The sequence below is a fragment of the Herpailurus yagouaroundi genome, unplaced genomic scaffold, assembly GCF_014898765.1.
Source record: "Herpailurus yagouaroundi ecotype Mexico unplaced genomic scaffold, PumYag 163, whole genome shotgun sequence".
NCBI classification, from domain to species: Eukaryota; Metazoa; Chordata; class Mammalia; order Carnivora; family Felidae; genus Herpailurus; species Herpailurus yagouaroundi.
Genome location: NW_024412404.1, coordinates 29,503,495 through 29,517,416, shown reverse-complemented (window position 1 = coordinate 29,517,416; position 13,922 = coordinate 29,503,495).

The following is a 13,922-nucleotide window of genomic DNA, read 5'->3' as shown; positions in this document are numbered from 1 at the left end:
GAGTAATGTCAGTGCTATTTGTAATTGTTCAGACATAAACAGGCACAAAATGGCTGTGGTCTTGCACGCATGCCTGCTGAGGGCCGTGGAATGCAGTGCTCTGGTCTGGACCTTACATTCAAGTTTCTCACGGGGAAATTCGAGAGACAGTGCTCCCGCAGAACAGCATAAAGTTCCTAGCTGAGGCCAAGGTGGCATCTGATCGGAGGAGAGGGAACGTATGGTTTATAGACTGCTCTGAGCTTAGTCTCTCTGTCTTCCTGCATGCTTGGCTGAAATAGAGATACCTTTGTCTTAGTGAGGAGGCCTCATTAGGAGGCCTGTTCACCTCAGGCAAAGGGGAATCTGATCTTGGCCATTGGCCCTTCACTGACAAACAATATCTCTTAGAACGCAAGGACAGCAGCTGAGGAAGTCTGCTCCTGGTCCTAAGAAAATAGGCAGCACTGAATATCTCTTGTCTTTGATATGGAGGATCTCCAAGTACCCAGAAACTATATTATTCATTCATTTTGTGTTCATTTCACAAATATTTATTGAGCCTTCTCTTACTGCCGGGTTCTGGGCTGGGCTGTAAGAAAAGGGACACAAATAGAGACTCAGCCCCTGTTCTCAAAGAGCTTGTGGTCTGATTGGGGCAGACAGGCAAATATATAGACCATTTCCTGTCAAGAGTATAAACTTAGAGACATATACTTCATTAGTTCATCCAAACAACACTCCTGAGTATCTATGGAGGGTCGAGCATCATTTTAGACACAGGAGAACAGTTTTGGGTAAGATGGTCATTCCCTTTCTCCTCAGGAAAATTAACATCAGGCTTGAGTGGCCAGAAAGGGCTGTGCAGGCAGGTGAATTCTGGGCAGAGTTTAGTAGGAGGAGATAACTGGAGGGAGGAAGTGAGAGCGGGGCATTCAAGCAGAGGGAACACCACAGGCCAAGGGACAGAGGCAGAGAAAAGCCAGTGCAAATGTCAGAGGAGGAAAAACTAAATTCTCACCCCTGGGTGGTTTCTAGCCTTTCAGCTAACAGCCAAATGTGCTAATTGATTGCTTTATGAGCTGATTATCCATGGACACCAGCTTCTTTCATTGGGTTGTAGACAGGCCCAGCTTCCATTTTTACGGAACCTCACATCTAACTCTGTGCCTCCCACAGTCTGGGCAAGGAGTCAGGAAGAGTAAAACATGTCTAGGCAGCGCTGGACTTTCCGTCATGTTGGCGGAAAGTCTTTAGCTGGCATTGTCTCCAGGGATTTTTCTCCAGGCTGTTGTTGGGCATCAGGGAAATCTAAACATCTTTATAGGAAAAGAATTCTTTCTAATGAAATAGGAATTATTGTCAATATCACAGTCTTAGACACCAGAGCTCACCCAAAATTATCAAGGGACTCTGTAGCTGGGTTTCTAATTTTAAAAACATTGTTTAACGCATAGCTATTAAAGCTTGGAATGGGTTGGAAGGGAGGGCTTGGGTTTTATGGGTAACTCTATAGGTTGCTAGGGGTGACAGTCACTAAGTAAGTGGCCCCACTAGAATCCATCACTTCCACCAATTACTCCTCCTATGCCTGTCTTTCTATCATTTGTTTCTTAAACTCTTACCCATGGGCCAACGCCACCTATCTGGTGGCATAAAGATGACATTTCAACATACAGTGAGACTTAGAAAGAGACTGCTTTACCATTTGTTTGGGTTTATATCTTCAGGTCCAGGCTTTTATATCTTGAAAGTGTAGAAAACACTACAGGCATGATCTTAGGGTAAAGTTTTCCTTATTGTCACCAAGGAAACACAAGGAACATGACCAGTTTCAGTTTCTGCTCTGACATACAAAAAGGTCAGAACTCCCATCCTCACCACAAACAAAAATCTGAAGGAAAAAAAATGGATCTTCTTAGATCCATTAGAGATTTTGAGATCACAGGGCAAAATGACGCTTCCAAAGTTGGAGAAAGAGGTGAATACAGAAAATGGGGGAATGAGGGATCCTGTATAATGAGAGGAAGGTTACAGCTATAAGAGCTGCAAGGTCCAGACTTTATTCAAGAAGGAGTTTCTAGGGAAACCCAAAGGCAACATTGGAGATAAAAACAAGGACACCAGAGGAAAGTGAAGATTTAGAGGCCTATGGCAATAGTAACAAGTAAACAACATAACTCCTAATCAGATAAAAATAAACCCTCACACTGCCAGCCTCAATTTCAATGATACAATACACAATATACAACTTGCAACAGAAAGTCCCAAGGCATGCTAAAAGGCAAGAAAGTACACAGTAAGAAGAACCAACACAAACAATAGAACTAGGCTCAAGTATGACACAGATTTTGGAATTATCACAGCGTGGATTTAAAATCACAACGATTAATACGCTTAGGGCTCTGGTGGAAAAAGTGGACACTATGCAAGAACAGATAGGTGATGTAATCAGAGGGATGGAAACTTTAAGGAAGAATCCACAGGGATGCAGATATCCATACACTCCAACAGAAAGAATGCCTTTGATGGGCTCACCAGTAGGCTGGACATGGTCAAGGAAAGAACGAGTGAGCCTGAGATATGCCAATAGAAAGCTTCCCAAACTGGAATGCAAAGGGAAACAAAAATAATAATAATAAAGGAACGAAATATCCAAGAACCGTGAGACAAGTGCAAAAAGTGCAGCAGGTGGATAATGGTCCCACCACGAGAGGATGGAAGAAAAGAGCAAAGAAATCATTTGAGGTAATAATGGCTGAAAATTTTCCAAAATTAGTGACAGACTCCACACCACAGATTCAGGAAGTTCGGAGAGCACCAAACAGGATAAATACCAAAACATTTACACTCTGGTATATCCTCTTCCGAGACAAAGAGAAAATCTTTGAAAGAGGAAACCAGAAGAAATGAACGCTTTATCTATGGAGGAACAAGGATAACAATTATATCAGACTTCTCTTCAGAAACCATTCTAGTGTTTCTTCGGGATGAAATATTCAAAGTGATAAAAACAGATCAGTTTGGAATTCTGTCTCCAGCAAAATTATCCTTCAAAAGTGAAGGAGAAATACAGACAAACACGATTTTGTCTCTAGGGCACTTGCCTTGCATAAGTTCTCCAAAGAAGAAGGAAAGTTCTTCAAAAAGAAGGAAAATGGGGCGCCTCGATGGCTCAGTTGGTTGAGTGTCTGACTTCAGCTCAGGTCTTGATCTTGAGGCTTGTGAGTTCAAGCCCTGGGCCGGGCTCTGTGCTGACGGCTCAGAGCCTGGAGCCTCTTCAAATTCTGTCTTTCTCTCTCTCTCTCTGCCCCTCCCCCACTCACACTCTGTCTCTATCTCTCAAAAATAAATAAACATTAAAAAAAATAAAAAATATAAAGAGAAGGAAAATGATATAGGCCAGAAACTCAGATCTGTATAAAAAAAAAGGAAGCACAATAGGGAAGTGAATAAGTGAAAATAACATTTAAAAATGTTTAATTGCTTTAACATAAAACTGTTCAAAATAATTATAGCAACACTGCACTGGGTATTTGTAACTTACAAAATGGAATGAATAGAAAACAGTAACAAATATAGTAGCTATTAATCCAACTATATGATTTTAAACATCAATGATCCAAACATGCTACTTAGAAACTGACAGAATGGATAAAAAAAAACCCAAGACTAACCTATATATTGTCTATAAGAAACCTACTTTAAAAACAGGTATAGGTAGATTAAAAGTAAGGGAATCTTACTAACATGCTAACAAAAAAAATAAAAGAAAGCTGGAGCGGCCAAGAAAAACAATCAGGAGTACAAAGGGACACTGCACAATGATAAAGGGTCAGTTTTCTTTTCTTTTTCTTCTTAAAGTTTATTTATCTATTTTGAGAGACAGAGCACACACAGAAGCGGGGGGGTGGGGGGGTGGGGCAGAGAGAATCCCAAGTCCACTCTGTGCTGTCACCGTGGAGCCTGACATGGGGCTCGAACTCAGGAACTGTGAGATCAAGACCTGAGCTGAAATCAGTAGTTGGATGCTCAACCGACTGAGCCACCCAGCACCCGATGGGGTCAATTTTCTAAGAAGACATACTACTTACTGTGTATACACCTCCCAACGGAGTGTCAAAAGACAGAGACAAAGACTGGTGGGTCTGCTGGGAGAAATAGAGGAATTCACTGTTATGGTTGGAGACTTCAGCACTCCTTAATCAGTATTGACGGATCCAGCATGCAGGAAATCAGTACGAACATAGTTGAACTGAGCAACACCATCATGACATTGTGGCACACACATTCTTCGCAAGTTCATTGGGAACGTTCACCAACATAGACCACATTCTGGGCCATAAAACACATTGAACACACTTTAGAAAACAAGTTATCAAACTTGGGAGCATAGAATTATTAACAATATTCCCTTTTAGTGCTTTTTTTGTGGACAAAGTGTGCTCTCAGACCACAGAGGGATTAACTAGAAAGCAATAACAAAAAGATAGCTGGAAAGTCTCAAAATATTTGGAGATGAAACTTCAAAATAACTCACGAGTCAAAGAGAAAATCTCAAGAGAAATTTAAAACATTTTCTTTTGTTTTTAATGGTATAACTATTTTTATTTTTTATGTTTAAATTAATTATTATTATTATTTTAAACACAATTTGTTGTCAAGCTAGCTAATGTACATTGTATACCGTGTGCTCTTGGCTTCAGGAGTAGATTCCCATGATTCGTCCCTTACATACATCACCCAGTGCTCATCTCAACAAGTGCCCTCCTCAATGCCCATCACCCATTTTCCCCTTCCCCCAACCTCCCCCGCCATCAACCCTCAGTTTGTTCACTGTATTTAAGAGTCTCTTATGGTTTGCCTTCCTCTCTGTTTGAAATGATTTTTTCCCCTTCCCATCCCCCATGGTCTTCGAAGTTTCTCAAATTCCACACGAGTGAAAACATATGATATCTGTCTTTCTCTGCCTGACTTATTTCACTTAGCATAATACCATCTGGTTCCATCCACGTTGTTGCAAATGGCATGATTTCATTCTTTCTCATTGCCAAGTAGTATTCCATTGTATATATAAACCACATCTTCTTTATCCATTCAACGGTTGATGGACATTTGGGCTCTTTCCATAATTTGGCTATTGTTGATAGCACTGCTATAAACATCAGGGCACTAAAAATATAACATCAAAACTTGTGAAATGTGGAAAAAGGAGTGATTGGAAGGAACTTTACAACCTTGAAAGCATGTATGAGAAAAGAAGCAAGATTTAAAATTAATAATCCTAGAAAACTAGCAAGAGAAGAGTGATACAAGCTTAAAGCAAGCAAAAGAACACAAATAATAAAAATTAGAGCAGAAATCAATGAAATTGGAAACAGAAAAGCAATTGATAAAATCGACAAAATCAAAACACAATTCTTTGAAAAGATTAATGAAGTTGATGAACTTCTATCCAGGTTAACCAAGAAAAAAAGTGAGAGACAAAACGCTAGTATGAGAAGCGAAAGAGGGATAAGTACTAGGACCGTATGGGCACAAAAGGGACAAAAAGGGAATATGATGAGCAATTCTGTGTTCACAAATTTGATAACTTAGATGAAATGAACCAATTCCTTAAAAAAATGCAGAAGACAAGAAATGGGGAAAGGGCACGATGATTTAAATAGGAAATACCAACATACCCTAAAAACCACAAGACGCAAATGCTGTCATTGATACAGTTCAAGAAATTTTAGCGCTTAGGCTAAATCGTTACTTATCATTTGTAGTAAGCATGTGATGATTGCAAAGGAAGAATAAGGTTCAGTAATGGTAAATCATGTCAGCCTGTTCTCAAGGACCAGAGGAAGGCTTTGAAAACACGAACCGGGTCTCTCCATTCCCTTCCAGAGATGATTCCAGCAGCTTCGTGTTGTTCATAGCATAGGGACTAGACTCTCCCAGGCCCGTCTCACTTCTCCTTATCCCAGGCTGTTCTTTTTCACATTTTGTGCCGCCTGCCATCCTGGCCTTTCAGGTCCCTAGAGTGCTATGGTTTCCTGCTGGAGTCCCCTGCTAACTCCTTAACTTCTGGATCTTGGCCCATAATCACTTCCTCAGGGAAGATTCCCTGTCTGGGGCAGGGTTCCTCTCCCACCTCTGTGTTCTCATGATTTAAAAACAAAGAGCAAATTTGTCTGAGAGCAGTTATATATGTCCACCCTTTTCCCCATGTTAGCTCATCAAATCCTCCAATCCCATAAGGAAGGTGCTAAGGTCCTCTAGTTTACAAATGCGGAGACCGAGGGGCGCCTGGGTGGCTCAGTCGGTTAAGCGGCCGACTTTGGCTCAGGTCATGATCTCGCGGTCCGTGAGTTCGAGCCCCGCGTCGGGCTCTGTGCTGACAGCTCAGAGCCTGGAGCCTGTTTCCGATTCTGTGTCTCTCTCTCTCTGCCCCTCCCCCGTTCATGCTCTGTCTCTTTCTGTCTCAAAAATAAATAAACATTAAAAAAAATTACAAATGGGGAGACTGAGACCGAGGCATGGAGAAGTATGGTCACTGGCCCAAGATAACATGGTTGGCAAGCAGCAGGACCGGGATCCAATTCAGGAAGGCAGTGCCTGTACTAAAATGGAGAAAATGATTAATTTAATGAATACCTGTTACCTCCACTCTGAAAGGGGAGACACGCGTCTTTGGTCATAGTTGTGCCACCAGCGCCCGGCAAAGGCTCTTATTTAGAGAACTATGCAGTGTAGTGCTTCTAACCAGAAGGTGAGCACCCCTTCATCTTGGGTTTGAGCTGCCCACCTGTGCCTCCCCATCTTCCTTCCCTTCCCTCCCTCCCTTCCCTTCCCTTCCCTTCCCTCCCTCCCTTCCCTTCCCTTCCCTTCCCTTCCTCCCTCCCTCCCTCTTTATTTTCCCCCTCCCTCCTTTCTCCCTCCTCTCTCTTTTCTTTCTTTCTTTCTTTTTCTTTCTTTTCTTTCCTTCTTCCTCCAAACTCAGAGAACACATTTATTCCTCAGAATTTTCTTGAAAAAAATTAAAGTTATATATATTTAAAATTAAAAAAATTTTTTTTAAACATTTATTTATTTTTGAGAGGCAGAGAGAGGCAGAGCATGAACAAGGGACGGGGAGGGGAAGAGAGAGAGGGAGACAGAATCTGAAGCAGGCTCCAGGCTCCGAGATGTCAGTACAGAGCCCGACATGAGGCTCGAACTCAAGAGCTGTGAGACCATGAGCTAAGCTGAAGTCAGACGCTCAACCGACTGAGCCACACAGGTGCCCCTATATATTTAAAAATTTTTAATGCTTATTTATTTTTGAGAGAGACAGACAGAGAGAGAATAAGTGGGGGAGGGACGGAGAGAGAGGGAGACACACACAGAATCCGAAGCAGGCTCCAGGCTCTGAGCTGTCAGCACAGAGCCCGATCCGGGGCTCCCACTCACAGAGCATGAGATCATGACCTGAGCTGGTCAGATGCTCAACCAACTGAGCCATCTAGGCACCCCGGAAGTATGTTCTTTTCAATATTATTTGTAGAAAAATATATAACTGGTTTAGCAATTCTGCCCTAACATTTTGATTAATAGCTTAATGTCAACACAGAGGAAGGGTTCAGGAGACAACCACAATACTGTGTTTTGACCCTCTCAATCAAAGTTTTTTATCAAGGAATGAATACCTAGAAGGAATGTATATGAAGTTAAATATTAAGAGAAAAATAGGACGAGAGGATCAGGATTCAAAGTTACCATGTACGGATTAAATTTAACAGGACCAAGTATAAAGTCCCTGTGTTGGGGATCTCTGAGACAATGCCCTGGTTTAGTGATTTGCTACGAGGACTCAGAACACTCACTATATTGTACTAATGTCTATGATTTATTACAGTGAAAGGATACAAAGCAAAATCAGCAAAGAGACAAGGCTCATGAGCAAAGTCCAGAGGAAACCAGACACAAGCTGCTACGAGTCCTCTCCCAGTGGAATCACACAGGATGTGCTTATTTCTCTCGGCAATTAATTGTGACAACACGCGTTAAACGTCTACTGGGACGCTCATTACGGAATCAGTGCCCAGGGTTTTTACCGAGAGCTGGTGATGTAGGCACTTTTTGCCTAACATGTTCCCAAATTCCATGCTCCTGGAAGGAAAGCATGCGTTCAGCATAAACTTATGTTGTCTGCGCAAACAGTTTAGACACAATGAGCCATTCTTGTCAGGGAATGCTGGGAACCTTCCCAAGATCCAGGTCCCCAGGCTCTGGTCAAGGACTAACTCTGTAAGCAGGTCTTTCTAAGAATAACAGTCTCGGGCTTGCTACGTTACCTGTTGGATGCATTGCTCCACATTAAGGTCAGCACAAATTCATTATCCACAAGTGTAAGTGTGGACAGCGATTGACAGGAGTTCAAATAACCCAGATCTGATCTCAGTTGACCTCAAGTGTGGAGCCTCAAGTATGATGGAAAGAACTTGGTTTTGGAGTCCAAAACATCTGAGCTCAAATAGCACTTGACCACCGACCAACTCTGAGCTCTTTTCAAGCTACTTGAGTGTCAGCTTCCTCGACTATTAAATGGGACGGTAGTGATAGTCATTAATCTTGAGAGTTATAGCAGGGATTATAGATAAATTATTTCAGGGATCTGGCACTCAATAAATGGTAACTAATACTATTAAGCTTAATATGAACCAAAATTATGATGTGACTGGCACAAAATAACTCATATTTGGGCTTACCATGGGAGTCAGAAGCAGATTTTAATCAATATTTCGAAACTATTTCCAACACACAAGCCATTAAATTGTTTCATCGTATAATCCATACCAGACGGAACTCTCTGGTGGCTGGTGAAGTCCAAAAGATCATTAGAGTCCACTGGATCTGTAAAGAATACTTTTGGTCTGGAATGGAGATTATATCAGGAACCATCATCAAGTACTGGCAAGGTAGAACAAGAAATACAAAAATCACGTTGAAATAGGACTCGAATTTAAAGCATTTTTAGGAAGATGAGAAGATAATTTTAAATCATTGAACTCTGATGGATAGAGTTAAGACAATGCCTTAGAAATTACAGGCAGACTCCGGCTGGCTAAAATAAAGACTATTTTTCTGATAACCAGGTTGGTCCAGCATCGGAATGGAGACAACAGATAGTAGAGAGTTCTGCGATGTGTTCAAAGGGAAAGCAGACGCCACATCTGGCAAGAGCATTGTAGAAGAGATTCCTGTGTGATGGGGAATGAGGTCGTATTCTTGAGGAATCCTTTTAGGTATGGCAGAGAGAAAATCAGTCATTTTTGCCTGCTTAGGACCCCTTTGTACTCTTTTTAGCAACAGCATGGCAGTTTTCCGACTCCCATGCTCCGTTCAGGGAGGTTTAGTGCCAGGACTCGATCCCTAGCAGTGGGGGAGCCACGTGACTCAGACACGACCACCCAGGGTACTGACTGCTCCTGCTGTGGTGATGGGTCCAAGGGTGGGCCCGTGGGCCCAGATAGGCCAATGAGAACCCTCCTGGGGTTTAAGCTGGAGCCACTGGGGAGATGTAGCTCCTGCTGGCCCCCTGGGATTGCTAAGGAGGTGGCCTCTAAGTTAGTCCTTTGGGACCAATTTGCCACCTGACAGAAGAACCCTACTGAGGATGCAACCATCACACAGGAAACAAAAGCTAGAGTCAGAGACAGGAAATGAGAGAAACTGTCCTGATCGTGTCTTTTGAGGAGATCCTAGATCCAGCCATTCTTTCCAGTTTTATGAACAAATGGAACCCCATTTTTAAATTATTTATTTGTTTATTTTTATTTTTATTTTTTTTGCCTAAAGAGGTTTGAGTTAGCTTTTGGTTAAATGCAACCGAATGAGCCTTACTCATATGTATGTTTTGTTAGTTGTCAGATACAGATGTTTTATGAAATGAAATATATCTGCGAGCTTCTTCTCATTCCAGAGTACTGATGCCATTCGTGAATACAGTAGGGCTAGCTAAGGCTGGTGCTCAAAAACATACGCCAGAAGATTCTGCACTATTGTTAAAGGTGGGTTGCACATTTACCTTGAAGTGTCTCAGGAACCAATCAACACAGAAAAAGAGCATTATTTATAACACCAGCCGGAGAAGACCAGCTGGTGTTCGTGTAGTACGAACAGTGATTGTGGATGCTCGAGATTTCTCTTATGGGTCTGGGTGAGGAGCTCACGTTCTCAGCAATCCCCTAGAGCAAGGGCAATGAACAGGTGCTTCCTATGGCTCTTCGTGATACCCTCACCTTAAACTGGGCATCACAGAAAAGCAAAGAGAAATGAGATCCCATCTGTACAACGTCAAAGCGGTTTGGTGCATTTCAATGTCTAATCACTGAGCACGGTCAGCAGCTCTGACAATCTGGCTTCGCTAAAGGGAAGAATTGATCAAATTTAGAAGACTGAATGGATCATCTATCCCTCAGGCAGTACTCCCTGAGCAGCAAGACCTCTAGAGCTGGGTGTGCAGGCTGATCCCTTTATGTGGGTTTTCAGGTGAGGGGTCAGTTCTGCTCAACAAGGTGAATGTCCTGGCAAAGGGCTACATCCCAGGAGGAAGGTGTGCCTTTTCCTCAGTCATCCAAAGTGCAGTCTTCTTCAAATAGCCAAAACGTGAAAAATAAGAATGAAGTTAGAGGTCTCAGAGATGCCGATCTCCAAACTTATTAGAAAGCTACAATAATTGAAACATTATGACACTGGAGAAAAGAGAGACCTAGAGACCAATGGGATAGAATAGGGATCCCAGAAATAAACCCTCATATATAAGGTCATTTGATCTTTGTCAAGGGAGCCAAGGTCATTCAAAGGGGGAAAGGCTTGTCTTTTTAACAAATGATGTTGGAAAAATGGATATCCAAATGCAAAAGAAAGAAGTTGAACCCTTACTTCATGCCATCTACAGAAATTAACTCAACATGGAACGAAGACCTAATTGTAACAGCTAAAACTACAAAACTCTTAGAAGAAAACATGGGGGAAATCTTCATGGTATTGGATTTGGCAATTCTGATCTTACTTTTGTCTCCGATGCTTTTGGTGTCAGATCAGATACATTTGGCTGCACAAAAATGAAAAATTTCTGTGCAGCAAAAGGACAAAAATCGACAGAGTGCAGGCAATCTACAGAATGGGAGAAGATACTTGCACATCATATAAGGGATTAATTCCGGATCATATGAAAAGCTCTTATCACTCAGCAACACAAAACTAAACAACTCAAACAAAATAGGCAAAGAATTTGAATCGATTATCCCCCCCCCCAGAAGATATACAAATGGCCAATAAACTGATGAAAAGATGCTTAATATCACGAATAATTCAGAAAGCGCAAATCAGAACCACATGAGATACCACCTTACCCTCACTGGGGTAACTATTGTAAAAGAACAAAGCAACAACAACAACAACAACAACACCCAGAAAATAAGAAAATAGCAAGTGATGGCAAAGACGAGGAGAAATTGGAACCCTGTGCATGTTGGTGGGAATGTAAAATGGTATAGTTACTATGGAAAATTGTGTGGCAGTCATCAAAGAATTAAAGATAGAATTATCATATGATTTCGTAATCTCACTACTGATCACATATCCAAAAGCACTGTAAGCAGGGTCTGGAAGCGACCCTCACATTCACAGCAGTATCATTTACAATCGCCAAAAGGTGGAAGCAGCCCAAGCATCCATCCACAGATGAATGGGGAAACAAAATGCTGTATACACATACGATGGAATATTACTCAGCCTTAAAAAGGAAGGAAATTCTGACACGTGACAACATGGCTGAAGCTTGAGGACATCCCGCAAAGTGCAATACTCCCGTCACAGAATGACAAATGCGGTATAATTCCACTTACACGAAGTGTCTAGAATAGTGTAATTCACAGAAACAGAAAGTCGAATGGTGGTTGGCAGGGGCTGCAGGGGAGGGAGAGACGGGGAGGTGTTTTAATAGTACAGTTTCCATCTGCCGAGATGAAGCCACTCTGGAAACTGGTTGCACAATAATGTGAATATACTTAACCCTGGTGAGCTGGACCCTTAAAAATGGTTTGAGATGATAAATGGTATGTTATGCATTATACTACACTCAAAAAAGAAAAGGTACAGTTTTCTTCCAAGCTATAGCTTTACAGAGTTATATCCACCCAAAGGGTCTTCTGTGTCTGATTTTTATAGAGGTGTTGTGAAACACAGCTGTGGCTCTGGATACATGTTTCACAATGACATTTTGGACAAAGGTCGAGGAACAGGTTGAGGTTATGCTAAAGAAAGGCCTGAAGCAGAGCTGATGTGTGTCCCAAAGAAGATCTGATCCAAACAAACATTCAGAAACGTAAATGGTCTGACTGGTCTTGAGTACAACTACAGTGTCTGAAAAGACTTGTTCCTGGAAAGAAGGCCATTCAATTTTCACACAGAAGTGGAACAAAGAAATGCATTTGAGCAGGAGTAAGAAAACAGTCCTGATACTATTCCTGAAACACAGGACAAACAGGTCCTAGGCCTCTGAGTTCAGAACTGTAAAATGCAGCCGCAGTGATTCCAGAAATGTTCTGAGTATTTGCAGTCCCCCAGCATGACCATAAAACTTTCCAACAAGTTACCCAGAAAATGATTAATTTTGAGCAATGTTATTTCTAACGAAACTTTCAAGATAAATTAGTTGCAAAAATGTACATTCAGTTAACTAAATGAATTGACCTACAGAGACGGAGTGTTACATAGGAGTCAATTAAATGTTGGCAGGTGGCTGATTTGGAGGTGAGAATTGATCTTAATTCATTCTTAGATGCATGGTCTGGTGGACTGTTGGGCATCACAAAACTGATGACTATTCATGAGGGAATAGTTACAGTTTCTCTAAAAAGGCTTAGGTAAGACTTAAAGCAAAGGTGATACAGAACAGATTCCTCTCTTACCGTGTCATAAAATATTATCTTGTTGATCATATTCCCGCAGAACACATTTGTTCCAGAGACATTGAAGGAAAGTTGTATGTCCAAGCATCGATGATTAGGGATTTGATGCTAAATGCTCAGAAAATGGAAAGACGTCATCGGAGGATGTGGATTCTCCCTCATTTTTCCATACGTTGAGAACAATTCCGATCGAACATGCCCCATGGTTGCTTTTTTAAAAACCTAGCGAGTGGAAAGAAATATGACTGCTACTAGCTACGAAGTTGTTACATAAGAAGAGTAAAGAGAGAATTTTGCCAACAGATGTGAGAACATATGGTTCTGAAACAGACACATGCATATTGATGGAGTATAGTGTGAAGCTGAATGAGAGGTAAAAGGTGCCTTGGTTATTTAGAACCCAGGGCTGATTGGGTAATCGTTTGGAAAGAACAGAAAGAGGTATAGGCCTCTATCACATGCCAGATTTAATTCAAATTGATTAAAGTTTGAAATACAAAATCTGAAAGCCTTATGCCCTGAAACAATATAGGTGAGTCTCTATAACCCCGAGGAGAGCGTGGCATTTCTAAACATTGTCCCAAAGGCAGAACCCACAGAGGGTTTGAAAGCTTTGAAAGATTTTACACACAAAATACACAGATTAGCACACCTTCCTTGCAAACATCCGAGGAACGGCCACAGAACGAACTCCGATGAGGACACAGAGGGCATTTCTGTTGGTTGGGAGGGACGGCAAATCCCCCAAACAGAAAACAAGGATCCATATCCGTGGACTTGAATACAATTATGTATTTTTTTAAAATTTTTTTTAACGTTTATTTATTTTTGAGACAGAGACAGAGCATGAACGGGGGAGGGTCAGAGAGAGAGGGAGACACAGAATCGGAAACAGGCTCCGGGCTCTGAGCGGTCAGCACAGAGCCCGACGCTGGGCTGGAACTCACAGACCGCGAGATCATGACCTGAGCCGAAGTCGGACGCTCAACCGATTGAGCC